Source organism: Puma concolor, chromosome A3, assembly GCF_028749965.1.
Source record: "Puma concolor isolate L17-30 chromosome A3, mPumCon1.1.hap2, whole genome shotgun sequence".
Taxonomy (NCBI): Eukaryota; Metazoa; Chordata; class Mammalia; order Carnivora; family Felidae; genus Puma; species Puma concolor.
Window position 1 is genome coordinate 40932757 of NC_141669.1, and position 22056 is coordinate 40954812.

The 22056-nt window shown below is 48.7% G+C and overlaps 1 protein-coding gene across 4 annotated transcripts in view; it reads right to left on the bottom strand.

Annotated features, from left to right (window-relative positions):
• TCF7L1 (transcription factor 7 like 1) overlaps window positions 1-22056 on the bottom strand; it is a 158749-nt gene that overhangs the window by 37248 nt on the left and 99445 nt on the right. The gene's annotated exons all lie outside the window — the stretch shown is intronic.

Consider the following 22056-nt stretch of genomic DNA (forward strand, 5'->3'; position numbering starts at 1 on the left):
AAAAAAAAATATGCATCTTTGTGTATGTTTTGATGAGAGAGATCTGAAGAGAGATCACTCTAAAAGGTGAACTGAACTTCTCTGGATGACAAAATTATGGGTGATTTTTCTTTTCTTCTTTTGACTAAACGTGCACTGCTTTTAAAATGTGACAACGAACGCATGCAATGAAAATCACTTTTTGCTTAGACATTTTAAAGACCGACAAAACCAATCCGAAAAAACAACAGCAGTAGAATCTATATCCAAACCTCCAGTCTCACATTTCTGAACTTGCACGTGCTATTTCCCCTTGAACAGTAGTATCCTGCCCCGGACCATTCTTTCTAACCATCCCCATTCGGGCCTGAAAAAGGGTGATCTCAGCCACTTAGGAATCTCCACTGCTCCCAGGACAAGATGTGCTTGCTGGGCCCGTGGTGCTGTGACCGCCAGCTGCACAGGCCCGTCCGTCCTCAGTTGAGGAAGGGTCCGCTCTGCTGGCCCTGCACTTCGGTGCTCTCCTCTTGCTCTTTCCCTTCCCTGAACACAGAAGGGAGCCCCCAAAGGGGAAGATTGGAGTGCCATTCTCCTCAGAGGGGAAGAGCTGTAGAGATAAGCCAATGTGCTGGAGAGCTCGGACCTCACTGGGCATCAGAGTTGCCTGGAGGACCTCTAAAAAACAGATTCCTGGGGCTCCTGGGTGGCTCAGTCAGTTAAGCGTCGACTTCAGCTCAGGTCACGATCATGCAGTTTGTGAGTTCGAGCCCTGCATCGGGCTCTGTGCTGACAGTCCAGAGCCTGAAGCCTGCTTCAGATTCTGTGTTTTCCTCTCTCTGCCCACCCTGCCCCCCACTCTGATCGGTCTCTCTCTCAAAAATAAATAAACATTAAAAAAAAAAAAACCCAAAAATGAATTCCTATCCCTCATCCCCATTATGGTCTAACTGTTCTTGTAGGGCCTAAGCATCCCTTTGTTTGTTTGTTTTTAAAGCTCTCCAGGTGATGCTATTGTGAGCTTTTCTCCAGATGCTAACAACACCTCCTCCTACAGCCCCCACCACCCCCCCTCACCCCGCATAACTTTCTGCAGTTCTACACCCTGGGCTTCTCTTCCAAAGATGGCATCCATGGATCTGTGGTCCTGTCCCTTGTCCACTCTCCTTCTCCTCCAGAGCAAGCATCCACCAACCTTTTTAGTGCTCCTGTATGACAGGTACCTAGGTCTCACCCCTGCCTAAATCCTTGCCCAGAATACTATCTTTATTACAGAAGAACGATTATATGGATAATGCTCCAAGAGGAAGTTTCTGGTAAATATGGAGTATCCAAAACCTGAGAGCGGCCCTTGCTTGGGCGGTTAGATGGGAAATGCCTGCAACCGTGAATCCTGCTGATATTACTGGGCAAATTCACCATATTCCTTGAACATTCCTAATGGCGTCAGCACATTACATGCCTCATTTCTGGGTTGGGAGAGGGGCTGTGTCACATTCCCCAATCTCTCCAACCAAATTGAGGGCTTGGTCTTTATGGAATTTCAAATATCCAGGCTAGGCTAGTTGGATTGGGGAAGGGGGTACATTTCAGAGCACAGAAGCCCTAAAGCATTTCTCGAATCTCATGTCATTTCCCAAGTGACCTGGGAGCACACCAACTCTAGGCACAGCCGGTGCATGAGGCTGGTTACAGAACTTGACTCTCTCACAGGCTGTTTGGGGAGCTGGGCTGGGAGATGGTCAGGCCTTGTTCAGGGCCTGCGTCTGATGACCCCAAGCTTCCATATCCCTGCCACTTCCTTCCTGAGGCTCTGGTCCCCATACGCTGGCTCTGAAAGGCAAACACCGAACTGGGTGACAATATCATCTCTGGGTCCAAAGACCCATCATGCACACAGAGCCAGACTGGGTAAGTGTGGTTCATCCAAATGCTTTTTTCCCCCCCTCAGTTAATTGGCCAAATTCTCTATTTGATTCACCTTGGTTTTCTCTGTTGCATTCTTTTATTTTTTTTTATGTTTGTTTATTTATTTATTTTGAGAGAGAGCGAGCGCACAAGTGGGGAAGGGGCAAAGGCGGGGGGGGGGGGGCGGCGGGAGGGAGAAAGAGCGATTCCCAAGCAGGCTCTCTGCCACCAAAGCAGAGCCCGACTCAGGGCTCGAACCCATGAACTGTGAGATCACAACGTGAGTTGACGTCGGACACTTAACCAACTGAGCCACCCAGGTGCCCCTTCTCTTCTGTATTCTTAAACGTCCCACACTACTTATCAATTCTTTGGGGTCAGGCATACTCATTCAGAGTCACTCAAACACAATACTGAATTAAACTCAAAGTCATGGTTTGAGTCATGACTCAAAGTCATTAATTTCTTCTTCCTTGATTTCCATTTTTCCTTCCAAAGAAAGAAGACCAGTGCAGTTGGTCAGTCCCACAGTTGGGTGGGTCCCTGCTGCTGCTACCTCTCTTCTTCCCTATAGTCTTCTTATAAAAACCAAAGACACTGAACTCTTGTCCCTTCCACTCCTTCTGACTCCTTGGCCCAGTGCAATCTGGCTTCCGTAACACTGACACTGCTGTTGTTAAGGTTGCTGCTGGCCTCTTAACCAAATCCAATGTCGTGTCTCAGGTGTCTTCCCTCACAAACCCTTACATTCTGCCCTCCCCCCTTTCTGCTAGTTTTTATACTTCCCTCTCCTACCACTGGTGTTCTCTCGCCCACCCCCCGGGCTGGTCAGCAGCCACATGGTGATCACTCTCATCTCTGTGGTTACCCTCAATGTTTCTCCTGAACCCCTTGCCCCTCATTTCCAGCTGCCTCCTCTACATCTTGCCACAGGCAGCCCCATCCCACACACACTCATCAAAACCCAGCACCACTCCAGTTTCCTAGTATCCTACATAGCAGCATTCTTTTGCAAGTGAAAGGGAACACTTTTAACAATTATATTGGATGTGATGGTTAATTTTAAGTGTCAACTTGCCTAGGGCATTGGGTTCCCAAATATTTGCTCAACATTATTATTCTGGGTGTTTGGGGATGAGATTAACATTTGAATTGGTAGATCTGAGTAGAGCAGATTGCCTTCCCTCAATTAGGTGGGCCCTATCCAATCAGTTGAAGGCCTGAATAGAACAAAAAGGCCAGTGAGAAAAATCCTTCCTGCCGGATGACCTTTGGAGTGGGACACAGGCTTTCTTCCTGACTTTGGACTCAGAATGAAACAACAGCTCTTCTGGGGGCTTGCGTCTGTCAGCCTTTGCATGGAAACAATAGCGCTGGCTCTCCTGGTTCTCCAGCTTGTTGACTCACCTGCCTCCATAATCATGTGTCCACACACACACACACACACACACACACACACACACACACACACACACCTTATTGGTTCTGTTTCTCTGGAGAACCCTAATATACCAGACAACCAATGCAGACCATGAATATGGTCACCCTGACTATTCTACAAAACCTGGGCATAGTTTTTGGTTTCTTCTTTCCTTCCCTCACCTTCAAATCTGATGGAGGAACCAAGGCCTGTCATCCTAACTCTGACTCATATCTCAAATCGCTGCCCTAGTGTGTTCTCCTTATTGCTGCCCTGGACCTCTACAGAGACCCTTAACTGACCTCTTACCTCAACCCTTCCTCAGTCCAGCCCATCCTTCACGCTACTGATGGTGTCATCAAAAGCTCTGGTGGCTCCCCAATGCTTGCAGAACAAAACCTGCCTGCTCAGTGGGCATTAAGTCCCTGGCCTGCTCCTGCCATCTCCAGCCACCTGCCCCCAGCCGCCAATAAAACCCTCCCTCCACGTGCCAGTCACCCCACATTATTCTGAGTGTCTCACTGTTCACACCTCTGAGCTTTTGGCAAAAGGCTGCTTCTGCCCGGGGCTGGAACACCATCCTGGGCACCTTTGGCTCGTGGCCCATGCTGGCCAGGAGTCCTAGGGGGCCTCCCCTCTCCCCAGGTGCATCTGGAGGCTGTACAGCCATCACAGTGTGCATAAGAGAGACAGACGCTAAGACCCTTATAGCGGCCTCTGCTATTTCTGGAGATCCAGGGCAAGGGCAGGGTATCCGAAGCCACAGCAGTAGCAAGTGATTAGGCCACTCCTCAGTCCCCAAGGGGTATCCAAAGGGAACCTGCCAGAGGACTTGCTCAAGGACAGCCTCAGGCACGATCTCCATACTCCTGCTCTCTGCTTTCAGGGTCCCTGGGAAACCCTAGGGTGGCCACGTGTCACCCATGTATTCTTCTGCAGTTTGTTCTCTGTTGCTTTTGGCAACATCTTGAGGGGAAAACCTTTCTGGGAGACTTCGAGCCTGGACCTTTAACAAGTCCTTGAGGGAAGTGCCCTGGAACCACCTGCATCTGTACCGGAGACCGAGGCACACAAGGTCTTCCAAGCCACAGCTTCTGACCCTGCGGACTGCTTTCTCCCTCCCGCCATGCGGCCCGTTGGAGGCCTAGGGGAAAGGATGGAGTGGCTTAGGAGAGGAAGTCCTGAGCCCACAGCACAGCCTTCTTAGGTTTGACAACAACCGCTTCTACTCGCCCTGATCGCTTAGGCTGCTTTTTGGTTACGGCCAAAGCCTATCTTCTGGTACTTAGGACCGCTGTCAAGACACATGGATACCGGTGGAGTCATTTGTCCCCCACTTTACAACGTCCTCTCGTACCAACCAGGGAGGTATCAATGGCAGACTCTTCAGCAGGTTGGCTCTGTGGCCCAAGCTCATGTGCTCCATAATCACAAACGCACAGAACATGCTCTTTGCTTTAATGCTTGCACTGAGTGGCCACAGGCGTGGGGAATCCAGAGGGTTCGCCTGAGGGCCTTCTGGTATTACAGTTCGCTTTTATGGTGGGTTTTAGGGGCTTAAACAATTCTACTGATATTATTAGAAGTAAATTTTATAAGCATTGGCTTTGGAAAACACACACACACACCCCCCAGAAATAATTCTGTAAGTAGTTGAAAACCAAAATAATGCTCTCGAGTGTATGTTCAGCTACTACACAGTAACTGTAAAAGTAAACCACAAAGAGACTGATTAGAAATGGCAGAAAGGTTATTGGCAGGGAAGATCTCAGCAGACCTGTTGGGGGCCTGTCACAGTAGATGTGATAACTGAGGGTGAGCAAAGGCGTAGAAATTACAATAAAACCCCCAAATCCCAGCAGAACTACTTCTACATCCTTAGCATGGAGGACGGTCTGCCATTTGGATGGACTCGTTCTACCCAGCAAAGGCTGAGGTGATCCTGAGCCTCCTGAAGGCAAGACAGATGATTATTACTTTTACATCTGTATCTGTGGAACAGATCACACAGCACATTATTTGCATCTGTTTGTTACATGACCACTAAAACGTCTTTCAAACAGGTTTTAACAAACGGCCAGGCCCTAATCTGAACTTCAGAGACAAGGTTTCTTTAAATGATGAATCAGGGGGCGTCTGGGTGGCTCAGTGGGTTGAGCATCAGATTCTCAGTTTTGGCTCAGGTCATGATCTCACGGTTCTTGAGTTCGAGCCCTGTGTCAGGCTCTGTGCTGACAGTGCAGAGCCTGCTTGGGATTCCCCCCCCCCCTCCCCCTCTCCCTGCTCCTCCCCTGCTCACACACATTCTCTCTCTCAAAATAAATAAATAAACTTTAACAAAAAAATGATGAATCAGAAACATCAATCTCTCTTCTGTTTAAATTCCAGGCTACTGCACACGGCAGTGCTGATTCCTCGTAAGCACTAGAGAGTCATTAGCCATTATCTAGAGAGTCATTAGCCATTACCATCATTTCTTCTTGTTTATGCTATTATCACACTGTGGACAGAGCAGTGATGGCCTTAATGAACGAGGGTGAGTTTGCAAGGCCTGCCCTCCGGGGACGTCTTAGTTCCAGGTGTGGTCCCGGAGTGGAGAAGCGAGATAATCCTGCCATTTGGGTGAGCCCTGAGAGGTGTGCAGGGGTGCACCGGTCCTCTGTGAGCCCCCTCCCTCACGCTCCCCCCAAGGCGCGTGTGGTGCTCAGGGGCACTCTCTGCCCTCCCCTTTCATCCCCGGTCAACATCCCACACCGCCTGTCCATTGTTCAGAAAGAATGAATCAAGCCTCGACTTGAGGCTTGGATTCATCTTGAAAAATTGTGTGGTTCTAAGGGTCTCCATCCAAGTTTTTTTTTTTCCCCAAAAGATTATTGTCCAAGGAAAAAAGAAAATAAAATGGCTAAAGCTCACAAATCTTTAGTCTCCATTATCCCACGGCTCTCTTTACCCCCTTGAGACGCAATTTTCAATAGTAAACTGGGCTGAAGTTTGAGGGCAAGGCCTAGAGAAGCTGTTTAATTCCTACCACCACAGACAAACTGGGATTCTTTCACAATTTCCCCTCAGGCTGGCCTTCTGCTTCATGGGGCCAAACCACTGAAAGAATACATGAATGCAAAAAATTCACCTTGCAGCAGCAAACACAAGTTTTTCTACAAATTCCCAAGCAAACCCACCCCAAAGATAATAAAAATGAGCGTGGGGTTTGCTGGGCTTGTTAGAGGCTGGCTGCCTAATTTTCTTCAGGGTCTGAAAAGGTTTACATGGAAAGGAGGGGGGGGGGGCGGACCCTGACTGACACAGCAGTTCAGGAAAATCAACACAGGCCCACAGGACACTAATTAGTCTGCAGTGAGCTCACCCCTCATTCCACAAATACTCGCTGTGCATCTAGCGTGCTCAAGCCCTGCGCGAGGTGATGTGGGGGACACAAAGCCAATGTGGTTTGGGAGGAGGCCACAGCCCAGTAGGGAAGAGAGGACTTGCGCCCCAAGTGATGAATGCTATGGAGTGTGCAAGTGGGTAGTGAAGGATAAGAGGTAGGATGTGACCTAGACTTTGAAAAATGGAGATCAAATTGCCACCTGGACAATTTACACAGAGCAGGGCTCTATTCTAGACTAATGTATTAATAAATAAGCAAAAGTTCTGAACCGAAAGGATCTAGGGCAATGTGTTCCTAAAGACAATATGGAGGAAGTCTCACAGGTCAGTGGTCGTTACCCTTTGGGAAAAGATGGGCAGGCACACAGGGTGGCCCACCCCTACAATCTGTGAGGCCCAGGACAAGATATAGATGGAAGCCCATATGCTGACATATTTAAAAGTTATAGGGGTGCCTGGGTGGCTCAGTCGGTTACGTGTCCAACTCAATTTCAGCACAGGTCATGATCTCCCAGTTCATGGGACTGAGCCCCACGTCAGATTCTGCACTGATAGCACAGAGCCTGCTTGGGATTCTCTCTCTCTCCCTCTATCTCTGCCCCTCCCCAACTCGTGCTCACTCAAGCTTGTGCTCTCAATAAAATAAAATAAACTTAAAAAAAATAAATAAAAGTTATAGCTCAAGCTAACAAAATGTTATATGCATTCTACCTTCCTACCTTGACAAATATCTTCCCAGTGTCTTTGAGCCCCTAGTCTCAAATTAAGAATTCCTAGAGTTCCAAGTTCCAGACCAGAAAGTGGTGCCGGTGGGAGAGTCTGACCTGGCACCCTCTCCTTTCTGCCCTGTCCTCAGTTCCATCCTGTATCATGAGGTCTTGGGACCACACATGGGAATGCCCAGGACACCTCAGCCCCAGACAAACAAAGAGCCCCTAGGCCCCCCCTCAGTCTAGGAATGTGCACACCAGGGGCTCAGCTCACACCCAGCAGGATGGACCAGAGGCAGTCTCAAAATCCCACTTCTCGGCTTCTGGGCCCCATGGATGCTCTAGTCTGAGGGGAAGGGAAGAAGGAGGGTGAAAGAGCCGGCTTGGTAAAGCGGGGGGGGGGGGGGGGGGGGGTCCATGCAGAGGCTCCTCTAGCTCAGGCCTAAGGGGGACACTGTGTACAGAGAAGGACTGGGTTCCCCAGACTGTGAGGCACAGTGTCGTGTGGCTTTGAATACGATGATGCTGGAGGCTAACCTTTATCCCAGATGATGAATACAACATGCGATCAGTTTTCACTTAATCTTCTTGTCAAGCCTATGAGCTCGGTGTTATTGTTCCCATTTCACATATGAGGAAACTGAGATTAGAGAGGTTTTAATTTAACCAAGGCCACCCAGCTAGGAGTGGTAGAGCCGGGATTTGAATGCTATACTGAGTCTCGTGGCTGAAAAATTCTCAGGAAAATATTTCCTGATCGTGAATCATGGAATCAGAGGCAGAAGGAACCATGAAATTCATTATGTCAGATCTTCCCAATGGTGATTTGCTGGTGGACAGCAGCCGAGGAGGAATCCAGGGTTTGTCCTGCCTGCCGAGAGCCATTCCCACCGCACAGCAGGCTCCAGCTCCGGGGGAAGCCACTTGGGGCTGGGCAGGTGGCCAGGGCATGTGTGGCTGGGAAGGTGACCTCACTCCAAGCAGGGCCCTGGGAGCTGTTTCCTATAGCTGCTGCCTTTGGTGTTTCCTCCAAATCCCAAGAGCAAAGTGGCCCATGGCGGTGGGGAAGCCCCAGAGTATGGCTGAGGGCGACTTCATTCTGTTTCCAAACAACAAGGCAGGAGCTCGGACACCCATGCCACCCAGGGCAGTCAGAGAGGCCCACAGGCCAGGCCTTGAAGGGCTGGAAGGGAATCTTTTTTCTTTCTTTTTAAAATTTTGATTAAAAAAAAAACCTTTTTGGGGCACCTGGGTGGCTCAGTCGGTTAAGCGTCCGACTTCAGCTCAGGTCATGACCCACGGTTTCAAGCCCCGTGTCGGGCTCTGTGCTGACAGTTCAGAGCCTGGAGTCTGCTTCAGATTCTGTGTCTCCCTCTCTCTCAAAAATAAGCATTAAAAAAAAAAATTTAAATGTCTCCCTTTCTCTCAAAAATAAGCATTAAAAAAAAATTTTAAATGGAGGTATAAAATTTATATAGAAGTACACAAATCCTGTACATAGCCCAGTAAACTTTTAATACATACGTATTACTTAACTACCACCCAGACCAAGATACAGACTCTTTAAAAAAAACTCTGTGCCCAACGCGGGGCTCGAACTCCCAACCTGGAGATCAAGAGTTCCATACTCTAATGTATGAGCTAGCCAGGCGCTCCAAGATAGAGAACGTTTTAAAAATTGATTATAAATTGAAGATGTGACACATGAACACATTCTCTTTGTGAAGCATTAATACAGGACATGTGAGCTGACCCCCCTTTTGACCCCCTCTACTAGTAACTCCCATAGGCACACAAGGCCCCACTGTTACAATTCTGTGTGTCCGGAAGCTGGGGCTTCCCCCTCAGCATTCCCAGGCCTTCAGGCAGAGACGCAGCCTGACCAAACAGGTTTGGGGTCTTTCTCCTCAAACATTCTCTTCTGCCCACCCCCTACCCCCATCCAATTCCTGCAACAGATAAAGGGTCTGTAGATTTGCACCCCCACTCCCGCTGCGGATAGGACGCTTCCCCATGAGGAGTGCTGTGGGCCAAGTTAGGGTCGCAGGGAGCTCTCTCCATTCTCTCAATTTAAACGAATTCCGACCCCCTAAAGATTGGCAGGCTCAAATAAAGAGTGACCTTCAGGTGCCTGGGCTGCTGGGCCTACACAAGGTAGAGGACTGTAGGGACGCCCAGCTCCTGAGGCAGGGGCACACCGAAGCCAGAAACTGCCCAAACTGGTTACATTCCAGCAAGATTAGCACAAGGCCTGGGCCTGCTCCTGAGCCCACCCCTCCCTCCACTCCTAGACCATGAATAGGATTTTAACTATTTCCCTCCTACTTGCTGTCCAGCTTCACTTGCTGACAATGCTCCCTGCTGTTTGCACATTAACCTCCCATTTGCCAGGCAGCGGCTCAGGGGCTGTGGATTAACACCCACCAACCCAGACAATGGTCTCCGGGGAGGGATGCAAGGGGCTCAGACAAAGGCTCCAGGCGCCAGGCCCAGTCAATCACTGCCCACAAGGGCAGGGGCTCCCAGACTCTTCCCCATGCAGGACTACTGAAGTGGGCTGAGTGCGCTTCCCTAGCAAGGGCCTAAGGAATGGGGAAAGGATCCCCACTGGGTCGAATCTGGATGTCATGGCCCTGCGGTGACTGCATTCAGGCCTGCAGGGACCAGGGGCTAACGTGCTAGGATGGGGTGCCTTTGGGCAGGCCTGGCAGACCCAGCCCCCCAAGTTAGATTTCCTCCTTTCTCCAGGTAAAACTGAGCTCTCGGGGGATACAGCAGGACACAGATGCCTCTGGCCCTGACCCTGAGGCTTCCTGGGAAAGCTGCCGGTTCTCTTGGCAAGTCCTGACTCAAGCAACTTTCGGATGTGACTCTGCGTCGATGCCATTTTCTTACCCTCGTGTGCAGGTGTACACGCATGTGCATGAACCTGGAAAGGCAGCAGCAGGTCAGAAGGGGAAGAGGAGAGAACAGGAAGTATCTGGTATGGAAATGGCCCTTTAACATCCTAAACCACTGCCTTCTCAGCCCCAGCTGGGCTGCAGGATAAAGGCCTGGGCATTAGTATTTTACAAATCTCCTCCAGGTGATTCTAATGCAACTTTGTCCTAAAACAGAGCCTCTCAAAGCGAATGTTCGTATGAATCAGCCTGGATCTTGTTAAAATGCAGATTCTGAGTCAAGAGGTCTGGGATGGGGCCTTAGATGCTGCATTTCTAACAAGCTCTGGGTCGAGGACCAAGTTTGTGCGCTAGGCACTAGATCCAGCACGTTCATCAGGAGGCCGAACCCTCTGGATACTCTTCAGTGTCAACTCTTCTCTCAAGGCAGCTAGTCCTAGCTGTCCACACCTCTGTTGGGGTCCTTCCTTATATTGATAGGACCCCTCCAACTCCACATCCCCCAGACCACAATCCCTCTTCTCCCTCTCAGTCCCTCTTCTCTTGAGCTACAAGAAAACTTTCTGGTTTCCCCTCCTGTTTTTCCCTCCTAGTCTGGGCCATTTCTCTGATCCTCATTTTATTCACAGAACTAATACCAAACAGGGAGTGGGTGGGGGCAGGATGCAAACTGGTAAGGCTATTGGGGGCAGGGCTGGGAATAAAGCCCCCAGTGGAAACAGAAACCAGAGTTCCAGCCCTGAGGCAGTTAACATCCAAGAAACTTAAGGACAATTAAAAAGCAACAACCACAATTAATATGGTTTACACAAGCAAAACTCATTAGAGTGTGGGTTGGGTGGGGTGCTGGAGTTTACCTTTACTGGGCAAACCCTTTCTTTACATATAGGACAAATTAAGCCAACAAAGACTGCAACAGGGATATTTACAAGGCTGTGCATTCCAGATGCGGGTGACAACACAGCTGACCTGTAATGGACACACACAGGTCTTTGCTCAGACAGCCTTGGCCAGGCTGGCTTTAATTCCTGGTGAAGTTCAAATGCAACCTACCTGTGCTCCTTCAGAAAGGTTTTATTATTCAGAAGCCTCCTCGTTTACACTGACACCCACTCCAAGTCTGAATTAACTGTGTTTCCAGACAGCACCCCGGGGGCCCCTGTGCTGTTAAGGGAATCTCTTCACGGTCATTGCTGCAGAGATTTGAGCAGGGCTTACAGTCTGCAGTGGCAGCAAATCTACAAATGATGATCTCCAATGAGATGATATAAGAACAACCTCAAGGGGCGCCTGGGTGGCTCAGTCGGTTAAGCATCCAGTCATGGTCATTTGGCTCAGGTCATGATCTCACAATTTGTGAGTTCGAGCCCCAGGCTGGGGTGCGTGCTGACAGCTTGGAGCCTGGAGCCTGCTTCGGATTCTGTGTCTCCTTCTCTCTCTGCCTCTCCCTGCTCGTGCTCTGTCTCTCTCTCTCAAAAATGAATAAACACTAAAAATAAAAACAAAAACAAACCAACAACCTCAAATAAAGCACTTGTCCCACTGCCCTGTGCTCAGTGGGGCTTTCTGCCCTTTGCTGGGCCTAGTGTTTCTAATGTCTAAACTGTCCCAAAGACTCAAGGGTTCTTACTGCTATTCCCTGCCCCAAACCCCAGAAGGTCATAGACTACAGCAGGGTCTGGCCTAGCTAGGACTGAATCCTGACCACACCTCTTATTAGTTGTGTTACCTCGATCTAAAGTTACCCCATCAGGGCGCTTGGCTGGCTCAGGGAGTAGAGCATGCAAGTCTGATCTCAGGGTTGTGAATACAGTACGAGCCCCATGGTAGGTGTGGAGACTACTTTAAAAATCTGAAGCAGGCTCCAGGCTCTGAGCTGTCAGCACAGAGCCCGACGTGGGGCTTGTACTCACAAACTGCAAGATCATGACCTAAGCCAAAGTCGGATGCTCAACTGACTGAGCCACCCAGGCGCCCCTAACACTCCTCCTTCTTTCAGAGATGTCTCTCTTGAGACACTGACTTTTCTCTGCCCAACAGTCAGTTCAGCTACTAGTCTAGTTCCCTTGATATTGGCCTGGCAGACAGAAAGCTCCCCCACGGAGTAAGTCAGACAGAAAGCTCCCCCACGGAGTAAGTCACGGTCTTACTTATCTTTGAATCTCCTGTGATGCTCAACCCAATGCTGGCAATCCATAGGAACCTGGTTGGTATGTGCACTGATTTTCCACATGAACTCACCAACACAGGACAAAGCATGGATGCCACACCAGGTGGGTCCAGTGACAGTGCAAACCAGCCTCCCACCCATCGTAAGTAGGTTCCGTTTCTGTCCTCAGGAACAATGGTAAAACAGGAATTACATTTCTGACCTGGTGCCAAACTCCTCATGAAAATGACCACCAACACCCCCCCTCCCCCGCTTTTTTTTTTTTTTTTTTTTTTTTAATGAAACACTACACCGTATGTCTGCCACACAATGAGTAATCTCAAACCCCTGCGGTTTCGGGGGCCTTCTGATTCTTCTTTGGAAACACGATCCCTCATGTTTATACTCAATGTGACACAGGCTCAGAATGTGCTGTTCAACAGTCTCACTGCACTGTCCATATGTCCTACCTTGTTTTTAAGGAAATTGGTCATGAGGTCAGGGACCACCCCTTCCAGGCCATGACAGTTATGGTCTCTCTTGGGGGGTGGCGTAGCTCTAATTTTAGGCCTTATGAAAAACTGCTGTGCTGTTTCCCCAGCCTTAATTTCCTATAGTTATGTGATGAAGATCAAGTTTTTACGTTTTCTGAGGTTTTAAAATCGGAAAGTACTGCTCCCTTGGGCTCTCATCTCTTCAACCCTAGAAGGTTAGCCTGCACTTTGCGCCCCAAGAGCGGTGGGACTAAGCTCTGGGACGAGCCTCACCATGAAGCTGGGTACGAGCGGCTGAGTCCAGGCTAGGGCTCTCCAGGTAGGGGTGGGCCTGGGCAAAGGCCCAGGGTTCCGGGCGGAGCTTCTGGTGTGGGCTGCTCAGGAACCACACGCTTATTCAGATGACACTGTTTGTATGCAGATGTTTCTGGAACTCCTCTCCATTACACACAACACTCTTCCATGGACTTCTTCCTCTTGGTTCGGTTCAGCCTATCCCTCCCTGGAGCCAGGGACTCCCCAGGCTCCCAGGGAAGAGAAGTGCGTGGCATGGGCCTCTTTTGGAAGGTTCGTGCCAAGGCGCCACACCGAGGCTCGGATTAAGGTGTAACGGGAAGGAGACCGGGAGCACACAAGCATTTGTGTTGTGTGCGGGAGAGCTGTCTTCACGTTATGAAAAGGGTTTAACTGCCTGCAATAGCGTATGCGAATTGTCTACGAGTCCTGACACCGCTCAGGGGCCAGTCCCCACAGCTGCCAGTTCAGGTCCGTGGCTACAGCCTCAACAGAAGGATTGAGTGTTTCTCAACTGAGAACCACTGGGAAGCCAGAGGTGCAGGGGAATCTGTATATGTTGTGGGAGGACAGATCTGGGGCTCCTGGGTGCTCCTGGGTGACCATGTGGTCCCTCAGTCCATTCTGTTATACCTACCTCTTCAGCCTTCCTGTTTCTCCCTCCCTTTCCCCTCCGAACACGTACACAACATCTCCAACAGGGAAACTGCTAGAGTCTCTCTCAAATGCAATCTACATGAGAATGAGAAACGGTCAGCTGGTTTAAGGAGTAGCAGAACATAGCTCCTTATCGTGACATTTTCTGAAACAGGGAGCCGTCAAGAAGCAGAGACTCACAAGAGTGATCTTAGACGTGAGGGAGGGGGATCTAACACACAGCCGTTGTCTGATCCTCTCCTCATTAACCCTTCTGTCTGGCTGGTCCCTTATGAAGTGCTGAGGCCGGGCCCAGAGACTTGGGCTTGGTCACTTCACCCAACCGGCTGTGTGACCTTAGGCAGGTCCCGCCCCTCATTGAGTACAGCTGCTAAAAAAGCCTTTACTGAAACAATCATGTATTAAGCACCCACTGTTTATATTATATACTGTGCACAGTAAAACGCAGAGGCTTTTTATTTCTTTCCTACAAGACCTCTCTTTGTGTACGGAGAACAGTACTGGTTATCCCTCTAGACAATACCCAGATATGGGTCATTAAGGGGGGCAATGACCTACCCACTTGATACACTGACCTATTCTTGGTTATTTCAAAACATTATTCAGGCAGCATGATAATTGCTTAATTTTTCTTTCCACTCCTAAATTGTTAAATTAGACCAAAACCCCAAAACAAACAAACCACACCAACCTCCTACACACAAAGCAGGACCCTGATGCTAACTAACATCTGTCTCACTCCCGCAGTGGGGCTGGTTGAGCTCTCTCCCCCTACCGGTGGCCTCAGGCCATGTTCTTGGCATTTGGTCCCTAATTTAGCTGCTCTTGAGAATCGGGCTGTTCGTTATTTCTTTACCGCCTTCCCGTTGCTCAGTCGGAACTCAAACTATCCTCCGGAGCCTCTTGTTTCTACTTTCCTTTTCCCGAAAACTCTTTCAATAATTCTTTTTTTTCCTTAATGTTTATTTATTTTGAGAGAGAAAGAGAAAGCACAATCAGGGGAGGGTGGGGAGTGAGGAGCATCCCAAGCAGGCTCCGTTCGCAGAATGGAACCTAGAGCAGGGCTCGAACCCACAAACCGTGAGGTCATGACCTGAGCCGAAATCAAGAGTCAGAAGCTTAACACAGCCAACCAGGTGTCCCTCAAAGGTTCTTTATCTGTTCCCTAGACGTGCCTGATTCCCTGCATTCAGGATTTCCCTTGGAGGGGACAACACAACTTGGGGGCTTGTACAAAACAGTGTAATACAAATTACACAGGTTTATTAAAAGTCCTGATTTTGAACCAGTCTATGTTCAGGATCTTCTCACTGAGTTCTTTTTAAAAAGGCCCAATTACTAGTTCCTCTGTGAGGTAGGGGGAGACGGCCTCCCAGCTATCACAGACGTCTCCTGAAGGTGGGCTAGAGACAGCCAGCACTGGTATATTAGCGGTTCCTAACTCTGTTCAGCGCTGCCGCCATAGCTCGAAATTGGTCACGGTGGGGGTGTTTACACCATGGAAAACGGGAAATCGATGAACACTACACATCAGGACACGTTCCACCACATAAAAACAGTAACATTTAACTTTCTCCTCTGTCTAGCACTGTCCTGTCTTTACACATGCAAACTCGCTTAATCCTCATACCCAAGAGAACTATTATCATCTCCTTTTCACAGTTGAGGAAACTGAGGGCTCTTCCCCACCCCGTGAGTTTCCTACTGTCCTCTGAAAAGGCCTGGGTGGAGGCCCATGTGCAAAACACTGAAGAAAACACTCCACCAGAGTTCAGACTCAGGAGCAAATCATTTCATGGAAGCTTTGTTTCAGGAAGGGTTCTTGGAAGTGACAAAAATTACGTCAACTCTGAGGAGGGTTCTAGAGACCCCAGGGAACACTGTTAAGTGGCAGTTCAGGCCAGCTTAAGGAAGAGGGGTTTTTACATGGGCTCCTTGTAACAAACCCCCTTCTCCTGGCACACTCTGTCAAAGCCAGGGAACCCCCTTCCTCTTCTGGAGGGGAGAAAAGGAAGGAGGCACAGTGTACAATTATGAGAGAACAAATACATCCTTAGATTCTCACAGCAAACCAACCAGGGAAAAACCCAGCCCTCAAACCAGCAAGAAGTTGGATGTGGAACACCCCAAAGAGCCTCTGCTCACCCTTGCAAGGGTAACTGCACAAGAAACAGGGCACATCACGGGACAGAGAGGGGCCACTTTTTCCCAGCAGTCATGCAGGCATAGTGGCTGATTCTCCTGGATTCCCAGTTGGAAATTCTGGAGGGAACAGCTTTCTGCCTTCAGCATCCAAAGAAAGAAACTGCAATTAATGAATAACCAAAATTAAATGTCTTAATGCTGCTTTATACGATGAAAATAGTTATATCCTGCGAACAATCAGACATTAGGCTGGGCCTTTCCTTATGATACTTCGGAGAGATAGAAAATCAAGTCCACTCCCCTTTTCCCTACTTCCTCTTTTTTTTTTTTTTGTCCAGGGAATGAGTCAAGTCAGTCAACAAATATTTATGGAGCGCCCACAGGATTGCAGAGTCTGGGAGGAGACACGGGTTGCTGGAAGAAGCCCAGGATAGTTCTCACTTGAGACAGTAAAAGGAAATGTCAATCCTCAGGCCAGGTCTAAACAGGGCAGTAAGAACTGACTGCCACCCTGGGTGGGTTTATTCTGGGCCAATCACTCACTTTTGGCTGAGTGGCCTCTGTTATCATAAGGCCAGAGTGGGTGGATCCGCCATGATCATGCACATTTTTGGAAAAATACAAGCACAATGCTCACAATCTTGATGGTTTTGGGGGTGGGGATTGGGGATTGGCTGAGATGCTCTTCTTCCCTCAACTCCCAAAGGGCCCCAGAACGATCAGAATTAGTTCAACAAATGTCAGATGTTCACCATTTTCTCTTCTGCAAATGTAAATGTGTGTGAGCCGGAGGAGGAGGCTAGAAAAATCTAGGACCAATGGAAACAGTCTTTTGGGGGCCTGACCCTCCCTAGTTAGGAAACTGGATCCTATTTGCTTGGCTCCAGGGCCTTGCTTCCCAAAGTGTGCTCCACAAAGCAGCGACAGCGGCACCTGGGAGTACGTTAGCAATGCAGAGTCTCAGGTCCTCTCCTGCCCTAGGGAATCGAAATCTGCATTTCAGCAAGCTCCTCAGGTGGTTTCCACGCACCTGCAAGTTTGACAAGCAACAGTCCAGATAACCAGGCAACTGTTTGTTATTAAACCCCATAGACTCCCCCGAAGTCCCATTTGGGGAACACCTGTCCTCCATACTGCAGGAACCAGTTAGCAGGTTCCCAAGACTTTCCGTTCACAAAAAACAAATATTAGTAAAGCCTAAAGATTTGTAACTATATTATGACTCCTGGTTTAAAAATAAGTCACCTGGAAAGATCCAGGTCAATTACACATTCATGTAACCAACAGAGGAAGGCACATTCTTAGAGCATAACAGCACTGAATGCAGTGTGCCACAAAGCTTCCTTCCACTTCTGCATTTCACTCAACAGCGCACGCTGGCCTAGATTCTCTTCTGTTTTAAATAACCAAGTATGTTTGAATAACCTGTATGGTTACAATTAGGGTCAGCGCATCTGGGGAAGTCACCGCAAACCCCCACACATAAATATGGTGATTTTAATAACAAATAACACATTTGGAGCCTGGTATAGAAGTATGCAGGCGGAGGGAGCCACTGAAGATGTTAATTTGCATGTTCACAAAGGAATAGAATCCAGCTGCAACATTAATGCCTAATTCTACAGAGCCATAGGACACATGAACAACCTCACCATGGGCTTGCTCTAAATTTAAAGCCGATTTTCAAACCCTCACAATTTTGGCTTAAACTTAAATTTAGCTGCTTGAAAAGGAGACTGGATTTTATTTTAGTTTTTTCCTGTGAATCCTGAAACAATGGAATCGAAAAGGTCCATTTGTTTAAGTTTTGCAAATTAAATACAAAATATCTGAATAGGTTTGATCCGAAGTTTCTCAAAATATTCACACTGGCACAGGAAAAGAAAAAAAAAAGGTCTCATCATTGGAAGAGATTTCTTCTAATAAGGCTCTGGAATTTAAAGACTAAACTGGAGCTTTGCTGTTGCTTTCCAGTCTCCTATACCTGTTTTCACTCTTAAGTAAAATGCTCCAAGTATATAAGCTTTTAAAAAGAAATAAAAAGACAAATCTTCTGAAATAGGATGTATAGGAATGAATGTGTGTGTAGGAGGGAGAGGCTATTAATAACAATGGTAATATTACTACACATTGGTAACAAACTACTTATACCAGAATATATGTAATATGTAATATACTATAATAACAACAGGTATTGTGTGAATTTGGCCGTCTTTGGGGAGACAAGGTCCCGGGAAGCTTTGTTTCACTTTCATCATTTTCTCCAGGAATATGGTGTCTGTGTACTTGCTCAAGCATCTGCATAAAGACAGAAGGGGCCCCTGTAGGGGCAAACAGAACTCCGTGATAGCATAATCAATTAACTGTCTCAGTTATGAAGAAAATAGCTACAAAATCCTCCCATTCAAATGGTTTACACCTCATTGAAAGTTGTTGGCATTCGCACTTTACAGAGAACAGGTGAGTAGCCAGGACCTGTGGTGACAAGGTCTGGTCCTACAAGTGTCCGGGAGGGAAGGAAGGTTATTAGTCATCCTCATCTACCAAGCCGATGCACAGGAAACCCTTCTTGGGATGCACGTATCAGATAATGACTTGCTGGCATAATTTCACGAGATTAAAAATGTCGTGAGAGTTAAATGCTTGGGAGTCGTTAGAATTGTAGTTCTGCTGAATCTTTGGCCCATCTGTTATTAATAAACGCCGGTGGCAATATCCGTGAATACACTTGTCAAGGGGGCTACTTCCACATCCCCTCCCCCACCAGGCAGCAGACAGATGTGGAAATCAGGAGACCTGGGTTGACAGCCTGGTCCTGCCAGGGGCAATTCTGTCACCCCGATAAGCCTCAGCTCATCGCCTATTAAACAGGAGTGATTACACCAGCTTCACTTAATTCTTAGAACTATGTTGAGGCTCAAATGAGATAATGGATGTTAGTCCCTAGGTCTGTCAATCAGCCAATAACCCAAGCATATATGATATAATTTGGGACATCCATGGGTGCGAGGCTGGGTGTGTTAAGGGGTGAGCTTCCTTCTTCACTGTCATAAAAAGGCATGTGACAATCGTAGTACGTTCCCCTCTCTGGCCCCCAAACAGGTTTGCCTTTACATTTTAACACATTCAGAATTCATTAAGCAATTAAATCCATTTTGATCTAATTGGGTTTCCTTTGAGAGCAGCTTAAGGTTCCTTTAAGCCTGTGAAGCTTGTGCGTAATTGGAAGGTATGACTCCACCCCACTCAACTTGTGTTGAGATGTCCGTCATCAATTCCTTTCCGATGTATGATTTAAGCTCTCGAGATGGCTCTGTTACATCTGGAGACCAGAACCACGCCAGCCTCCACCACGAGCGGCAGCAATAAATAACACCATTGCATGGAGTCAGCACTGGATGTAGACGGTTCTGCCCTAAGCCACTAGTCAGAAGGAACACCTGGCTGCCATTTAGATGCAGACAGTCTTGTGGGAAGGACAGCTGGCCAGTCACTTGATACCCACGTGGGGCAAGGCCATCCTCTAACAGTTTCTTTTTCTTTAATTTTTTTAATGTTTATTATTTATTTTTGAGGGGGGGGCGGGGAGAGGGGCAAAGAGAGATGGAGACACAAAAGCAGGCATCAGACGGAGACAAGGAAGTAGGCACCAGGCTCTGAGCTGTCAGCACAGAGCTCGACACGGGGCTCGAACCCACGGACTGTGAGATCATGACCTGAGCCGAAGTTGGATGCTTAACCAAACGAGCCACCCAGGCGCCCCCCTAACAGTTTCTATATGACAAACAGAGGTCTTGGGCCTGATCTAGGAGCTCGAGGTTACATCATATGGTTGCTAGTTGCCAGTCCAGGGCTCTGTGTCTGCACTGTGGCCGGCGCAAGTCTCTTCACCCACTTGCCCCACCTAAGATGGCAGAAGGAATGGTAACAGGCCTGGTGAAGGAGGCTTGCCTTCACTTTGCACTCTGAGGAGGAACCCGTAGGTCTCATGCTCCGAAACCAGTCCTGGGCCCTAGTGAGCCTCAGCCCTGTTCGCCACAGGAACCTGCAGTGCAGAGTTCCAAGGACTCTCCTGAGGCTCCTCAGTGGCCTGGCATGCCTGGAATTTTGGAGAGGGGCCTGCTTTGCCCAGTATCTGCTTTGATTCCCTGCTCTGGAATCTGTCCTGCTACCCAGCAGAGTGCCTAGGCCATCTTGGGAACTCCATTGCCATAGCTCTTTTGAGGATAGCAATGACCCCCCCCTTGGTCAAACTCTCACCTTACTTGGTTCTTAGCAGCACCTGACTCAGGTGATCCCTCCCTCTTCTTTCATATACTCACTCTCTTCCTTGGCTCCAGGTCCCCAGATCCCCAGGTCCCTGATCCTCCTATCTCTCTGGCTGCTCCTTCTCAATCTCCGTCACCAGTTCCTGCTCTCCTCTCCAGTGTGTGAAAGCTGTGGTGCCCAGGACTCAGCCCCCCAACCCCCAGGGATCTCCTCCAGTCTCACGCTTTTGGTGCCATCGATTTGCTGATGACCCTAAAGTCTCTTTCACCAAGGCAGACCTCCTCCCTGAAATCTAGACTCACTCACCCACTGCCCATCACCTTCCCCACTGGATGACCAAAATGCTCAAAAGCAACATGTCCTAAACAGAGCTCCTGGTTGTCCCCCTGCTCCCAGATCTGCTGGTCCCTGGCTTCCCCGTTTTGGTTAACGGCATTTCCATCCTTCCTGTTTGTTGCTCAGGAGGTATTCTTGACTCTTTTCTTCCTCAGCAAGAAAATCCTGCTTCACTTCTCTTTCAAAATGCATCCACAGTCGGACAACTCTTCCCACTCCCATCTCTACTGCCACCATCTGAACTACCCTGACCTGCTAATTACACTTACCTCCCCCTTCAGTCTACTTTTATCACAGCAGCCTGGGAGCTCCGTTAAAACATTGATGAGGGGCACCTGGGTGGCGCAGTCGGTTAAGCATCCGACTTCAGCCAGGTCACGATCTCGCGGTCCGTGAGTTCGAGCCCCGCGTCAGGCTCTGGGCTGATGGCTCAGAGCCTGGAGCCTGTTTCCGATTCTGTGTCTCCCTCTCTCTCTGCCCCTCCCCCGTTCATGCTCTGTCTCTCTCTGTCCCAAAAATAAATAAACGTTGAAAAAAAAAAATTTAAAAAAAAAAAATAAATAAAAATAAAAAAATAAAAAAAAACATTGATGAGATCACCTCACCACTGTGCTCACACCTCTAACGCTTCACATCTTGCTCAAAGCAAATGACCCAAGTCCTCACCGTGTCCTATAAAATCCCACGACTGGCCCTCACTTCCCTTTCTGACTACACCGCCTTCAATGCACCCCTGCCGACCCCTGTGCACTCTGCTGCGGCCACACTGCTTCCCTTGCTTCCTCAAACAAGCCCGTCATGATCCTGCCTGAGGACATTCACATTCACCATCCCCTCTCCCTGGAATGTTCTTTCCCTGTGTGGCTAGACAGTTGGCTCTTTTCAGTCCTTACTGAAAAGTCACGCCCCTGGAAAGGCCTTCAATAAATAGTTGTTAGAAGAATGAACGAACAAATGAACTAACGGGTGGCTTCCCCCTGAACCCTCACTAGGGGGCTGGGACTCCAGTTTGCCTTCTCATTAGTTCTTTCCCTGGGGCTGGATCCTGAACCCTCTGCCCACCACGTCTCACACCTCCAGGGGGTGCTGTTCACCGTGTGGTCCATGACGGCAGGGGTCTGACTCTAAAGGCCAATCTGCTAGCTGGCACTGCCCATGAGAACAGGCACCATGTATCTTGTGTGTCAAAATATGCATACTTGGCTCCTCATATAGAGCAGGGCATATAGAAGGGGTGGCTCAGCATATACCTACTGAATGAATGAGTGAACCAAAAACCCTGGCTCACCTTTCACACTGAGCAAGAATCCTGTTCTCTTGGACCCCGAGACCCCTGCCTTGGGACTGCCTCTTTAGCCAGGTGACTCTCATCTCCCCATCTCACAGTCCAAGCATCTCGCCCCCGTTTTGC